The 14,876-nt window shown below is 40.3% G+C and overlaps 2 long non-coding RNA genes across 2 annotated transcripts; both read left to right on the forward strand.

Annotated features, from left to right (window-relative positions):
* The first annotated feature begins 1,939 nt into the window (after positions 1–1,939).
* Positions 1,940–4,552, forward strand: LOC127531366 (uncharacterized). Its single transcript, XR_007938422.1, has 2 exons — positions 1,940–2,422; positions 3,287–4,552. It is a non-coding gene; the product is annotated as an uncharacterized LOC127531366 (long non-coding RNA).
* Positions 4,553–12,405: 7,853 nt separating this feature from the next.
* Positions 12,406–14,487, forward strand: LOC127531364 (uncharacterized). Its single transcript, XR_007938420.1, has 2 exons — positions 12,406–13,092; positions 13,264–14,487. It is a non-coding gene; the product is annotated as an uncharacterized LOC127531364 (long non-coding RNA).
* The last annotated feature ends 389 nt before the right edge of the window (positions 14,488–14,876 follow it).

A 14,876-nucleotide genomic window follows, 5' to 3' on the forward strand; every position in this document is an offset into this window, starting at 1 on the left:
AGTTTAATGACTTTATCTTCGTTTGAATGGGTACCTTTCTCAACGGAATTGTTCCACATCACTGCTTGAAATCCATTCAGGCAATGTGATGGCCACCTGAGAGGCGCATCAACCGGGATTCTATGGCTGTGAGTTGGTTTAGAGAAACATAATACCTTCCTCTCGGCAGAATTATCTGCTCGGAGATAAGTTTGGCTATGGTGAATCTGTGCACCTCAGCCTCCCTTCTCTGGCTGATGTGTGACAGGCGACCTGAGGCGGGAATGAAAGATGGAGAGCCCTGCAGAGTGCACATCAACGCCAGAAAACTTAATCAAACTCTATTTACCATGGAGGACTGCCGGAACTAATTGTGCAGTATCTCAAAGCACTGGACCTGAGTCATCTGCAAGCATCTTTAAAGGGTGGGTGTTCAATATAGTGTATACGCTTACTGCATACTTGCAAAGGAGAGGAAAATAATTACAGCCGGTAACTGAGCACAGCTGGATTCTTATTGCTGGGGGGAGCGTCACTGAATTCAATTGTGCATTTTATGCAAACTCAAAGCCTACTTATCCATACATTTATATTCAAGTCTTTCCCCTGTCATTGATTAAATCCATACAAACTCACGCCTGTGTGTTGAGGTTACACATTTTGAATTTTCTCCATGAACATAATCCCATCCTGCCTTAAAAGAGGCTTACATGTAGCTCTCCAGCTCACCTCCAACTCTGCCCAAACACTTTTTAACTACTACGAGCTGCACAATGGCAAGCAGTAATATTGAAGTAATGTGTTCGAACCACAGACAAACTCAGGACAATTTACTTCACTCAGGATGTATTTTCCAGCTAAAAAAAAACAAAAACAAAAAGTAAACTTAATTAAAACTCGAGAAGGTCTTGTAAAGGAAATTATAGCATCGTCTGTTCTGTGAAATGTTCTCCAGTATTGATAGATCCACAGACACAACAGACTTTTAAAATTGACTGAACTTTTAAGCATACTATTTTTAGTAGTAGGAAACAGCTTTGAACGACTTACGTGTGCTTTACAATTTTTGTTGTTTTGTTAAATTACAACCATTTAATTAAAAAACATGAATTTACACATTAGCTTCTGAAAAAAACAGGCGAACGCTGTCTGTGTTTATACAAACAAACTGTGACCTTTGTTCTTCATCTTAAATCAGCAAAAAATATAAATATTTTACAGACACAGGAGGTCCTCAGTTTAAGACATCCTTGACCTATGGGATTACGTCAGACCTGGTTACGTGGAACTAGTTAGCGAGTGGAGCGGACGAATACGTCGTCACGCAGCGCTATAAGACAGCTTTGTTTACATTCACTGGCTGTACACCACTTTGGATTCTGCTACATTGTGCTACTTTTTATTTTTTTAAATTGCAGTTCGTACTTTCACTGTTTTCGATTCAGTTAACATAATTGTCTTTCAGATAGTTGTCAATGTAACACCATTTTTCCACAGATTTTTGACTTTTTGGAATCAAAAAAGGAAAATTAACATGGTCCCTTTATGCAACTCACAAAAAGAAACTATTCAAGGATGAATAACAAATCCAGTCATTTTCATGGTGATGTGGAGGATGAATTCAATCACCTCACATTCAGTTTCACTCCTATAGTGTGACGTAGGTATAGCCTTGCTCATTTTACGTGCAGCCCTTGAAGCGAACAAATACAAAAACACCATTTACTGCAGCTCTTATAAGGTCAACAAGCAGCTACAAGGCTTTTCTGTTTTAAGATTACAATGCTAGAAAAAGGCCTACAGATGAATAAAACCTCTTTTTATGGTTCTATAGGCTCAAAAACCAGAACTTTCACGAATGGAGGTGCCATTTTTTGCCAAAATCTGTTAAAGAACATTTGGTTGAATTCTGTTGTGACTTCATGGACTAAATGATTTATACATTAGTCCAAATTATAGTTGAACTTGGCTAAATCTGTATGGAATGTCAGGTTGGGTCAGTAAATCACCTCAGCATTTAAGGGAGTAAGATTCCTTATGTGTGCAACAATTAGAAGTGGATAATGTCAACCCAAATGCTCTCAACGATCGCCAACTGAGCCTCTGAAATCAGATCAGGGCCCACCTGAGTTTCTGTGCAATAAACCGCGGTCCTCAGGAGAGATCCGGAGCTGTGCTCTCGCTCCACGTGCTATAATGACTTCAACTAAGCAGGTCCTCAACAGATGGTGACATTCAACACCCCAAAGGTTGTCCCAAAGCTTTGGCCGGGAGTTTGAGATATTGTTTTTCTTGCACAGGGCCAACACCTGTCAGAGATGGCAAACGGGGCCGGAGAAGTTTATCAACGCGAATCAGAACCGGCTCCAGCTCTCCATCACGCAGACAAATGCTGCCAGTTGGGTGAAATGTGCCGCCAGATGAGAGAAAATCTGCCAGATGGGTGAGACGACTCAACTTGTTTCCAGTGACTCTTCAAGTGTTTTATGTTTTCATGACCTTCCACTTTGTCACATTTGTGTGGTGATCTAAAACTTAACTTTCTGTGAGTAATTTAGATAAACAGACAAAAAGGTGTGCAAAAGAAAGCAATTCAAGATGTTTTTTTTCTTGCATAATCAGTCATTACAGGGGGTCCTCGATTTATGTCGGATTGAAACAAGTGTATTTTCGACATGAGTCAAAACTCCAGAGAAAATGCAAGTAAAGTCGTTAGGTACATCACGATATTGATCAGTTCTTCATAAAAGTCATGAATACCAATGATTTTCATGCATGTACGAGTCATTTCACAAGAAGATAACAGAATACGTTGCACTGTTGGCCGTCAGTGTTTTGCCCTGCTCCAAGTGTTTCATTAAATCTAATTTCACTTCCATGGAGTGTTGCTCTTAAGACAGAATTATCGATGTACTTTTATTTTGAAAAAGCCTTGATTCTGAAGTTGTCTGTTGACAGTTGTCACTTCCTGTCTGCTATTTTGATGTTTAGTTTTACACACATGTGCTTTTCTGGATGCACAGCTCTCTACTTTGTAAAGGCCACAGAGGCAATGTTGTAAAGGATTTATTTACAAAGCCATCTTATAGCATCACATGACAATGTATTTGTTCGCTCTGCTCGCCAACTAGTTCCAATGTAACGACAAACGCCGCAGGTCGAAGACGTCGTAAACCGAGGACCTCCTGCATTTATATACCAGCAAATAATAGACAACATATTGCACTACAGAGACATTTTATTTAGGCTATTGTGCTCACTTTATCATAGCAAACCTTCGCCTTATCTGTCTGTGTTCACCTCCCAGGCATGTAGACTCCACCATCTGGCCTCCGTCACTTCAGCCACCTCTGGGCCTTAAGGAATAAGAACCGACCCTCACAGCTTCCTTACCTTGACACCGACGGTGCCTCTGCAGTTTAAAAAGTCTATTTTTTGCTGCTCGTCATGCAGGACCGCCACAGCACTCTTCACAAAGGGAGGATTTTATTTGCACTAATTGAGGATGTGGGTGGAGAAAGAGACAAGACAATTAGGGGGCTGGAGAATTTTTTTTCCCTCCTGGATTAGTTCCACTGCATCCATAAGATGACATGTTTTTCAGCAGATGCTTTGATATTTTGTGTGTTTTTGTGCAGGTAATAAAAAAAAAGTGGAATGACACTGAGCTAAAGAAAACAACTCTTCCACTTACACAATAAAAAAAAAAAAACACAAACTCGTGACTTTCAAGCATGATGAAATCTTTGCAACATCGATGGCCCCCACGGTTCCTGCAGCGTTGAACTGGGCATGTGACACTTCTGAGCGCGGTGGAGCAGCGGTCCTTTGTGTTGGATTCATATTTCATGACAGCATAACCAAGAGGAGCCATATGGTAATCCAGGCTGGACCTGCCTTCAAATTCTCCCCCCTTTGCTAGAGGTGGTAGAGTGACCTAATGAAGCAGCAGACTGTGTGCTGCCTGGGGTCAGAATAGGAAAGCAGTTCAGATGGCGGCGGTCAGTGGCAGCAGCAGCAGCAGCAGCTAAGCCTTGTGACTCGAACCCCCCAGGACACACAGCGCACTGGCCAGCCAACCACACAGGACAAGGCCCGATGTTCCCACTAGCAGCGCGTTGCCAACAGGGATGGGGGTAATCTAGCAGGCTTAGTCATGGCTCTGTGGGGTAGGTGTGCATGTGTACGTCCACATTTGCGAGTGGGAGAGTTTGTGTGTGTCCCTGTTGTTTTTTTTCTTCTTTGTGTAGGCAAAACCAACTTACCACAGATTATGAACCACGCGCCCCAAACCTCATGCTTAATGTGTAACACATGGCTAATTCTAACCTACAACCTAAACACAAACTTTAATCTGAAGTTCAAACCAAAAAAGATTGGTGTAATGAAGCTAAAATTTTAGATGCAGCCTCCTACGTTTCCAATGAAGTAACCAACAGGGTAATTTTGTTAGACCCCCACGTTGCTGGGTAAACGTCCACATCTGCCCACACTCTGAAGAAAATAACGAGTTGACTTCCTTGACTACTTGTTTTCTATAGACTACTGGATTTAAAGGTTGATTAAAAATCCACAGCCCTGTTTTGTTCTTTTTCATTCCTTTTCACACCAAATTGTGGAATTTGTCTCCAAATGTGAGACAAAATCAACAATTCTGTCTAAAGTTTAACCCTCGTGTTGTCCTGGGTAATTATGATCCCAAATAAAATATTTTTTTGTCTCTTTGCGTGGGCGAAACCAACTCTCCGCAGATTATGAACCACACGCCCCAAACCTTGTGCTTAATGTGTAACACATGGCTAATTCTAACCTTGAACCTAAACACAAACTTTAATCTGAAGTTCAAACCAAAAAAGATTGGTTAAGTGAAGCTAAAATTTCAGATGCAGCCTCCTATGCAGCCTCCTATGTTTCCAATAATGTAGCCACAGCATAATTTTGTTAGATTCCCACGTTGTTGGGTAAACGTCCACATCAGCCCACACTCTGAAAAAAATAACGAGTTGACTTCCTGGACTACTTGTTTTCTGTAGAATACTGGATTTAAAGGCTGACTAAAAATTCACAGTCCTGTTTTTCTTTAGTCTCCAAATGTGAGACAATATCCACAATTCTATCTAAAGTATAACCCTCGTGTTGTCCCGGGGTAATTATGACCAAATTTTGTATTTTTTTCTCTTTCTATCTAAACACGGTCTATCTGGCCCTAAATTCCAAAATCAAGTGAAAAATTTGTGGTTTATGGGTTGAAGTAAGACTAAAAGTGCAGCACAGATTTGACTGACAATTTATACTATATGCTTTAAATAACAGCCTACCAGAGACAAAAGGTCTGTGGCAACTGGGAGGGCATTACGAGGGTTGAATTCAAGCTAACATATGCTGCTTTACTTAGACGAATCAAGCAGACATTTTCCAAAATTTGTCTCTTTTTACTGTCAGATTCCATCTTCTGCAGACGGTGTTTGCTTGCCGAGTCATTGCAGACGGAGACCAACACAAAGAGAAGACTTTTCTTGTACTTAAAAAGTCTACAACTTTGAAAGATCCCCTTGTGACTAATCCAGGCAGCTGAAGCCTCGTATTAGCTCGGGGTGAACTTTAAAATTCATATTTGCACAGAATGAGGACTGTGGATTTTTTTTTTTGTCCCTTATCTCTTACATCGGAATTGCATCAGGATGGGATTTCTCGATGGCCACTGCGGATAAGAAGAATGAGAAGTGCAAGAATAGCAGTGTTTAACTCTTTCAATCTACACTTTGGGCGTGTAAACGTTTCACTTAGAGTCACCTGAAATGATGTGAGAAGCTTTCCTTCAAGCAGAGTTTATTATATAAATGAAAACTAGGACTGAAAAATATTCCTTGACAACCTATTTTCAAATTAAAAGAACTAGATAGAAAGTAATAATTCAGAACGACTATGATGAAATGTTTAGAATTTTTTTATCAAGGAATAAAAACAAAATACTACGCTAATCATCAAAAAAATCTGAAAGTACGAAGAAACAACAACACTTTGGCCATATATGACAAAAACAACAGTTTTAGGCACATTTCATGTGGTCTGGAGGAAAAGATATCGAAAGTATTTGAAACTATTGACTTTCATGGTCTCTGCATCAGAATGTATTTAGAAAACATGTTTCCATCTCCCTTTGAAGTGCATCAACTCATTTTATTAAAAGGTCAAAAACCAGCTCAAGCAAATGTAAAAATGCTTTCGTAAAACTGGGTGAATTTTCTCAAATTGCTCCATTTCTGTGACCTCCATCTAGTGCCATTTGCCACTGCAAAAAAAACCCAAAAAAAAACAACACACACACATTAAGAAAACACAGCTACTAGGTTTCTTCCACCGTCACCCAAAACATGTCTTGTCCACAAGCAGCTCTCCTGTTGTACTGTTATTTTTAAGAAGCTTAATAATGGGGCCCGACTGATTTATTGGCCAGCCGTTTAAATTGGTCGATTATAGCCCTTTTCAAAATAATCATCAGACAGAGTTTTGCCGATTAAATGTTGATATATTTTTCATAAAACAGTAAATGCTGTTCAGCATCGGAGTCATTCAGAATGATGTCCTTGCACCGTTTTTCCAATACATGGAACTCTATCTCCATTCAATCATCAAGAGTAAGCTACAGCCATTACAGGAGTGGCCTGACATGACAGGTAAACTTATAATGCCGTTATGAAATTAACAACGACTCAAATATTGGAATTGGTATCAGCTTCAAAAAATACATATCAATCGGTCCCTATTTAATACTTTCAGTAACTTCATGTGTCTGTTAGTGATGTTACCTGATGTTCTGATACAGAAGACACAAACGAGAAATAAACTATTAAGAATAAAGAAAAATTTAGTGCCAGACAGATGTTAGGCAGCACCAAAAACGACTGGAATTGAGATTAAATATGTGTATTTATTGGTTTTTAACCAACTGCTATTTATCTCCAAGTTACCACAAAAACGCAAAAAAATTTTTGTCAAATAACTCACACCTTTACTCACTGCAGAATAATCATGCTACCATCCAGCAAAGTCACTTCCCAAAGGCTCAAAAAGCCAGTAAACTAAACGACAATTAGACAAGAAGTGGCAATGAAACACCTGAAACAAACTGAACATGCAGGCAACAGCTAATAGTTCTAAAAAGTTATCTAAGATAGGAGATGTGGACGGAACATCACTTTGTGTTACCTTCAGTCGGACATATTTGCATGTTGCTGAGTCAGTTCCAAGATTAACGACAGCGCTTTGTCCCAATTGTCCTCTGGATGTTCACTGAAGAAATATCACTGTAATAATGTTCTCCATGCTAACCCAGACAGCAAAAACAGGTCGTCAGCAGGAATGCTAACGCTAACGCTAGGTGGGCAGAGACAGAGCGGCTCTGTTCAGACCGACTAACTGATTCGTTTGGAGTTTTTAAAATAATCTGCAAGTATTCTGATAACTGATTAACCCTTACATATACCAATACATCTGATTCACTCATCTGTGCCAGTAAAGTGAATATCTTTGGCTTGTGGACAAAACAAGGAAACACTTGTTCCGTTTTTCACCACAGTGGCTTATCGATTAATCAAGAACATGTTCAGCAGATTAATTGACGACTGCAGTTGGAGTGTCCGTCTGTCGTATCACTGCACAGCAGATGGACATGGACACTGATCTCTTTCCACTAACCTTGCCATACATGGGAATGGCACCTGTAACCATGGCAACATACACAAAATGGTGACGGCTGTAGCCTCAGAGTGCTCAAAAGACACAAGAAGTCAAAGCAAAAACTGGACTAAAAGGCCTTTGGTGTTTTAGTGTTGACTAATAAAAATCAAATTAGCCATTATCAAGTGCCAAAATTAACACTGCTTTCAAGGCTTTTCATGATTTAGAAAAGGCAGCTGAACAGATACCATACGCACTGGTATCTGCAGCACATATTTTGGAAATGCTACATACAGATGGATGTAATGGGCACTCGTCCCTGTGTGCTTCAGGATCTAATTATGTGCTGCAAAAATCACCCGATATAAGCCAAATTCCTGGGTGGCTGGACGTGAATATTATGTCCCAAAAAACATTAAGTATTAAACATATTAAATAGAAAGTCTTTGTGCTTTCAGCTGCCGTGGAAGAAATGGGGGAAAAAAAGCTGCTTCTTTCTTTTTGAATCCTTTGAACACTGGAGAGCAAAGGGTAATCACACCTTCACTGAGTCCGACTGAACCCAGCACTGTGCAGATGTAGTTAGTGACAAGATGGACTCAGGCAAAACTGAAAATGCGGATGCACTGTCAAGTTTTCAGTCTGCTGTGTGGCAGAAATTCCAATTAAGGCAGGAAACCACAACAAAACAAGTGACAAGACAAGGACTGCGAGGACGGTGGAAAGCCTCGCCTTGTAGGTAACAAAGATAACACGCTGCACTGTATAAAACACAACATCCTCCATCTCCAGCCAGTGCTATATGGTTAAAATCCTGTGCTTGAGCCCCAAACCTTGTGTGACTGTATTTAAAAAATGTGGCTATTGGTGTATATGCATTGCAGTCACAATAAATGAACCGATTATTAAAATTTGCCTGATAATTTGAGCTGAGCCAACCACTTGTGGAGGTACAGCAAGACAAAACGTCCTTACTGTGAAGGATTTTTCCATGTTTCTGTCCTTCAGGGGGCATTTGGACATGAAATGCACAAACACAAAGGCAGCAGCACACACAGAATAATCATAAGCCATTGTTTTGCCTCACTTGCAGTAAATGGAAAAGATGTTTTAAGGCCATACTAGAGTCATAAATATGTTTGGGCAGATGCCCAGTGACTGTAGGCCCCCTTTTCATTTTTCTGTCCTCTGGCTCAAACTTGGCAGTCAAGACAAGTCCCATAACCCCCCCCCCCTGCACTGCCCTGCATCACCCCACCGATCCACATGCTGTTGGTGGACGCCAGAAGAGGAGGACCATAAGCGAGGGGCCTGGCGAGACGGTGGAGTAGCCTTGGGCAATGTGGAGGCTTAAGTTGGCATCCTAAAGTAACCTTTTAAAATGCAAGCATGGTACTGAGAAGCCAGACCTCACAGGGACAGGTTTCAGGATGAGCGCTTATCTATTCAGCAACAACACCTAAGTCTGCCAAAATACTGTACTAAGCAGCGCAGTGGACCAGGGAAAGGTCACGCACAGCCATATGCAAAACCCAGCTGTCTCCCTCCCTATACACATAGCTGCACCCCTGTGAAATACATACAATATTAAACAACTCGGGAGTGAGAGAAATGCAATTTCAAGAGACATATCTGATCGATTTCCAGCGAAATAACCCAGATCTCGTGAAGTGTTATTGCTTTCATATCATTTTGTGGATATATTCATAAACATCCCACGAGCAGATAGTGGTATGCTCAGCAGAAATGTGTGGCAGATAAATGAATCACGGAGCGAGCCAGCAAGGACACTGTCCCCGAGTTTACCCTCAAAATGGCTACTTCCACAAAGCGCTGAGTAAGGATTCCCCCATCCAAGCCTTAATATTCTTGATCATTTATTTGTCAATATACAAACGCCGGAAAATAACTAAATGTTTTATGCATTCAGTCGCCACGGGCAACATTCTCTTTCGCTGTAGTCTTTACTGATAAATATTCCATTACAGAGATAAGGCCGCAGTATTGAGAGCTACGGCATACAAAGAAATCTATATGCAATTTATTTTTGTTTTCCTTACCGCATATAACTCTTAGGCTCAGCTCTACCATAAAACGGCACAGGCTCACACGGCGTCCACTGCACTAAAATAATTGTGTGTACTGTATGTGTGTTATCATCAGCGGTTGTGAAAAAGCAGCCCAACAGGGAGTTGGAGAAACAGGTGGAATCACTTTGCCGAGTTGTTTTCCGATTCCATGAAACATGCATTTTGATGTTGATGGGAGAAAACTGATCTTGAAAGGGAATGACAAGAGCGATAACACTTATCTGAGAAAGCAGGGCAATACCCAATAGTCAAACGGATGTTCTACTATCTGCACAAAGTATTATTCTTAGAAAGGGTGGTCTCTGATGTTCAGGCTCCAGGCTTTGCACCTCGCAGTGTAATAGAATAAATGCCCATATCTTTGGACTGTAAAAAATGAGATTGGAACTGTGCAACTGTAATCCAAAGCGGAGGGAGGCTTTCAGTGTAATCAATCTCCAAAAAGGCTTTTAATGGAATCAATGGAGAGAAAAGGGATTGATTTCTGCACAGCGTACTGCCATTTTTAGATATTCACTCTGTCAAAACTCTCCTTGGTGGACTGAAAACTTCCATCCAGCGATATAGGTTAATTGCATATTGAGCAAAGCAGTCCATTTGTTAAGTGGCACACTTTTTCTTGGTGACCATTAAGTTAGAGAAAGCTATACGGCCGTGTGGAAATGTAGCACCCAGCTATGATCCCGATAGCTCAAAAAAATGTGGCCTCAATTGTATTCCTACCTCACGAGATCATTCAAGGGTGGAATAGTTTACTGTCTTCTTTCAAAATGAGGTCTCCAGTTGCTGAAAACGACCACATTCATCCTACGGGTGAATTGATAATCCAAGAAAAATGCTGGAAAGTGCTTGGTAAATATTGGCCAGTGAAATGTATTTATCCACCATTAGAATACAGCATTACAGACACAAACAGTCAACAAACTTCTGTGAAATTTAGTAGTCTGGGATGAACTCTTGGTATTCTTTGTTCAGGAAAGACTAAGCATCATTTTATCAAAACCATTTTTTTGCAAAGAGAAACTTAACTAAGCTAAGAACTGCTACTATATGTAGCTTTTGTCTTAAAGTTTTAGTTAGCAGGAGGAGTTTAGATGACCTTTTCATATTGCTAGACTGATTTATTTTCTTCAGCATATGGTCATGCTGTGCAGATTAAACTAACTAGCTGATAGATGACATTTCAATTTATACTGATAATTGCTAATCTTTTGCGAAAAACCAAAAGAAATCAAATTTAAATTAGAATTAAATGACTTTACTTTGAATTTAATCATTCTAAGACACAGACACAAATACATTTAGAAGCAAAATATTGACGCAAACATCAAACATCATTGAGATGCAAAAAAAAACTATATTAAAAAATGACTCTTCGACTGAAATGTGTAAATAAAATGTAACTAAATCTGTGTAATGTCAACATTTTTATGTAAAAGTGGGGTACCTGAAGTGTTGCCGGGGCAAAGCCTCCACACCAAGCTGAGGTTAAACTTCCAGTCATGCTCCTCTACCAAGCACTCCCAGTGCACTGTGAGCTCAATGATGTAAACGTGCCAACCACTATAAAAATTCTAAGAAGAAGAAACAATGGACCTTGTCGACTGTCTTCAGGAATTTTTTGCAAAAGGAGTAAAGCTGTCGTTATTCTTTCCTGTCAGCTGGTATCGGACAGGTTTTATGTGAGTTTAGCGTTAGATCCCATTCAGAAAAGGAGTCTACGTATCCCAATCTGCAAATTAAATCGTATTCTGAAAAGTGGAAAACCACCTCGTGCAAGCTTAAAAACATATTTTGTGGAAATTGGGTACATATTTAAAAATTTTGTCATTTCCATCCCACTTCAAAACATGCATAAAAATGTGGAACACAGCTTATGTTACCTTCCAGAAACCTACACAATATTCAGTTATTTCTACATGTACTGACCAATATTTATACTTGAGTAAATGAAATGCAAATCACAAAGAGTGGCTGAATATTAAATAAATAGACTTAATTCTTATCATTTTAGCACTGGTGATGGAGCATAAAACCTCCTCTATGCTGGAAACATCTTGCACTACAATGCTCATGCACCTGAATAAGAGAAACTCCCTCGAGCCAGTTACAGACATGTGAAAAAGCCTGGAACTAGCCGAAACAAGGGGCTATTAAATGCTGTTGGTTTTAGAATGAGATATTCAATAACTGCATGTGGGTGTAACTTTCAAATGTTGGCCATAAAGCAGACATAAAATATGTCAATGCAACAATTCTTTCTGAACGATTGAAGTCAATAGAAAACACACACGCAGTCACACATACGGTAGCCAGTCAAAGTGAAAAAGACTCTTCTGCTGTTGGCATAGAAACTGAACAGGGATAGTTTGGGTTAAAGGGTAATACCACTCAATCTCAGAGCTGGAAAATAGAAATAAAAATCACTGCTGTGCTCTCAAGACAGCTGCGTGTTTTCTAGTGCAAACAAGTCGTTTTGCTCCATCTACACAGTCAAAACATGGGTTCTGACCTGAGATTCCACATCCAGAAGTTTTCCTATCTATTGCGTGCATATTGTGTAATTAGTTAGTCAATGTTAGCACAGAAACACGATACTCTGTCAAGTATTGTGACCTGCAAGCAGCACTGATGTTTTGATGGAATTAGATTTAGATAGATTGTGCATGGATAGTAAGGGTATAGATTTTCTTATATTTATATCCGTCTTATCAGTTTTCTCTCTGACAGGAAGAGGGTAACATTAGCAGCACACCCTCAGTCATTTCAGTTAGCTCAAGGTTGTTACCTCTGCAGTCCAAATTGGGAAATCGGTAAACCCCGCCATAAAAAGCAACACTCATTGTATTGTTTTTCTTTGCCAACAGCAGTGGCATGATTCCCTTTTTACGTCTTAATTTATTACGCAGTGATCTGAAATAAGTTTCAGGGATGATGGCGAAGTCGACACGATAATGCGAGAGCAAAGCGAGCGGCGGTCCTGGAAGCTCGTCAAAACAATTACGGAGGCGCAGTTAGGTGCACCGGGTGACTTTGCAGCGAATGGCTTTAACGGTGGAAAAGTGTGAGGCTTTAATGCCCGCAAATCATGTGACATGATGTCGGTAAACTGCAGACAGCAGGCAAATGTTTACCAACCCAGCCGGTCTGTGAGCCCTTCATGCCAAAGGATAGCGAAGGGACCAGAGAGGCAAATTGACCAGAGAGGCAAATTATCTAACACTGCTGAGTCCATCTTTCTGTGGACAGAGTGCTCGATGCTGTTCGGGAGAGAGTTCATATTTCACTCGTGAGTGGAAGAGTGACCAAACCCGATACCTGAATTTCATTTGGAGGAAATGGGGTGAGTCTGAAGGGTAACGGTAAAGCGCGTTTTAACTCTTTAAAAACCGACGTGAGAGTTGTTTTGTTCACACTGCCGTCATGCCAGATCTTTATTTTCCCCTCCTCTTCTCCTCTCTTTCGCCCTGCCTCCCACCACACCTCCTTTGTTCTCTGTCATTTAACCGTGCAGTTGTTTGGCAGAAGCCGCGACAAGCTGAGCGTCAAATGGAGTTGACAGATTTGTTGACATCTTCACTCACGGTGTGCTCGCATTAAACGCTCCTGACAGGGACTGCTGTTTTATTTCTCGGCTGATATCTGATGAATTATGAAACAGCCGTAGTTGCATGTCAGCTCCATGACACATGGCGGTGATGTCGGCCCCCTTGTCCTTTATTGGCTGTAACGTATTCTCTCTGTGCCAACTATTGCGCTTGCTCGTGTCCACTGTGGAGCTGCAGCATCACAGGAGAGGAGCGTCTGGGGAGCCGAAGACTTGGAACAGATACCCTGAAACAATATTTCTTATTCATGCACACAGGACAATGTTTGTTCATATTAATATAACCATGAATAGAATGTGCTTCAGATATGTGCCTTTGGGTTGTTTGCTTTGGTTTCTTTCTTGCATTTTCTCTGTGTTTTTTGATTTTTTCTACCCCCTCCTTTAGTTAAGAATTCCCTTGCAGTGATGTCCATATGGTGGAATCTCATTGTGAATTTTCAGGGTTTTGTATATAAAGTGGATCACACTTGCTTGGAGCTCACCAAACACACTCCCTACCTGCTTAGCACAGACTTCTCAAAGCTTTGATCATCACACAAACATGCGCACACACAGAGACTAAGGGTTTAGAAAGTATCCCAAAAGCTTTTTATTCAGTTTAACCATTACACCTTGCGCAACCCAGCTTAAGGCCAGGAACACATAGGATGTTTTTTCTTTCCTTTTTTTTGGACTCAGCAACACTTTTTTTCTTGTTTTGTAAGGATTTGTCCGACATATATAACGAACCTACTGCATTTCTAGAAATAACCCTGTAAATGGGCGCTATCTCGGCACTTCTCCTGGCCTGGATGTTCTCCCAAACCGGAAGTGAAGAAGCACCGGTTTTCTAACTTCAAATTTCAATATAGTCTCCTGCATCTAAAACCTCAAATGAAAATCAGGTTGTTTTACATTGTTAACATATCCGTATGATGGGTTTTTTTATGTGCTGGAAGATGTATCGAGAATCAAACAAGCATTTTCACCTTGAAATTGTCTCAAAAACACTGATTCAGTTTCATACGCAACAAACAACAAAGGAACACTGTCTTGTAGTATTTCCAACTGATTTACTACAATAGCACGCTGTGTACCAGGGTTCTAATGTGATATCATGGGATTGTGAATAAATCGTATGCCACTTCAGGCACGACTCGTGTCATTTTATCACGTCTGTGTCACAGAACACACATTTGAAACACCTGCGTCAAAATGCCTTCCAAAAAGATGATTAGTGTTATTTAGAAGAGTGACATACATATTAGGGAGTACAATCTTACAAAAATGATATAAAATGCTATTTTATCTGATGATAATACGGAGCTATTAACCATAGAAGCAACCTAACTAATGTATTATGCGGTCAAGACTCTAGGATATTATAACTTACAGAACTTAACCTAAGAAATATCAGCAGGGTAAAGGTAAGAAGCTGCAGCATTAATAATTGTGGAGATTAACTTGATTAATTTGGAGCTACAGTTTTGACCTTGCAAGAAAAAACATAAAAACCAATACATCCAACGATTCCCAGC

Source organism: Acanthochromis polyacanthus, chromosome 20, assembly GCF_021347895.1.
Source record: "Acanthochromis polyacanthus isolate Apoly-LR-REF ecotype Palm Island chromosome 20, KAUST_Apoly_ChrSc, whole genome shotgun sequence".
Classification (NCBI taxonomy): domain Eukaryota; kingdom Metazoa; phylum Chordata; class Actinopteri; family Pomacentridae; genus Acanthochromis; species Acanthochromis polyacanthus.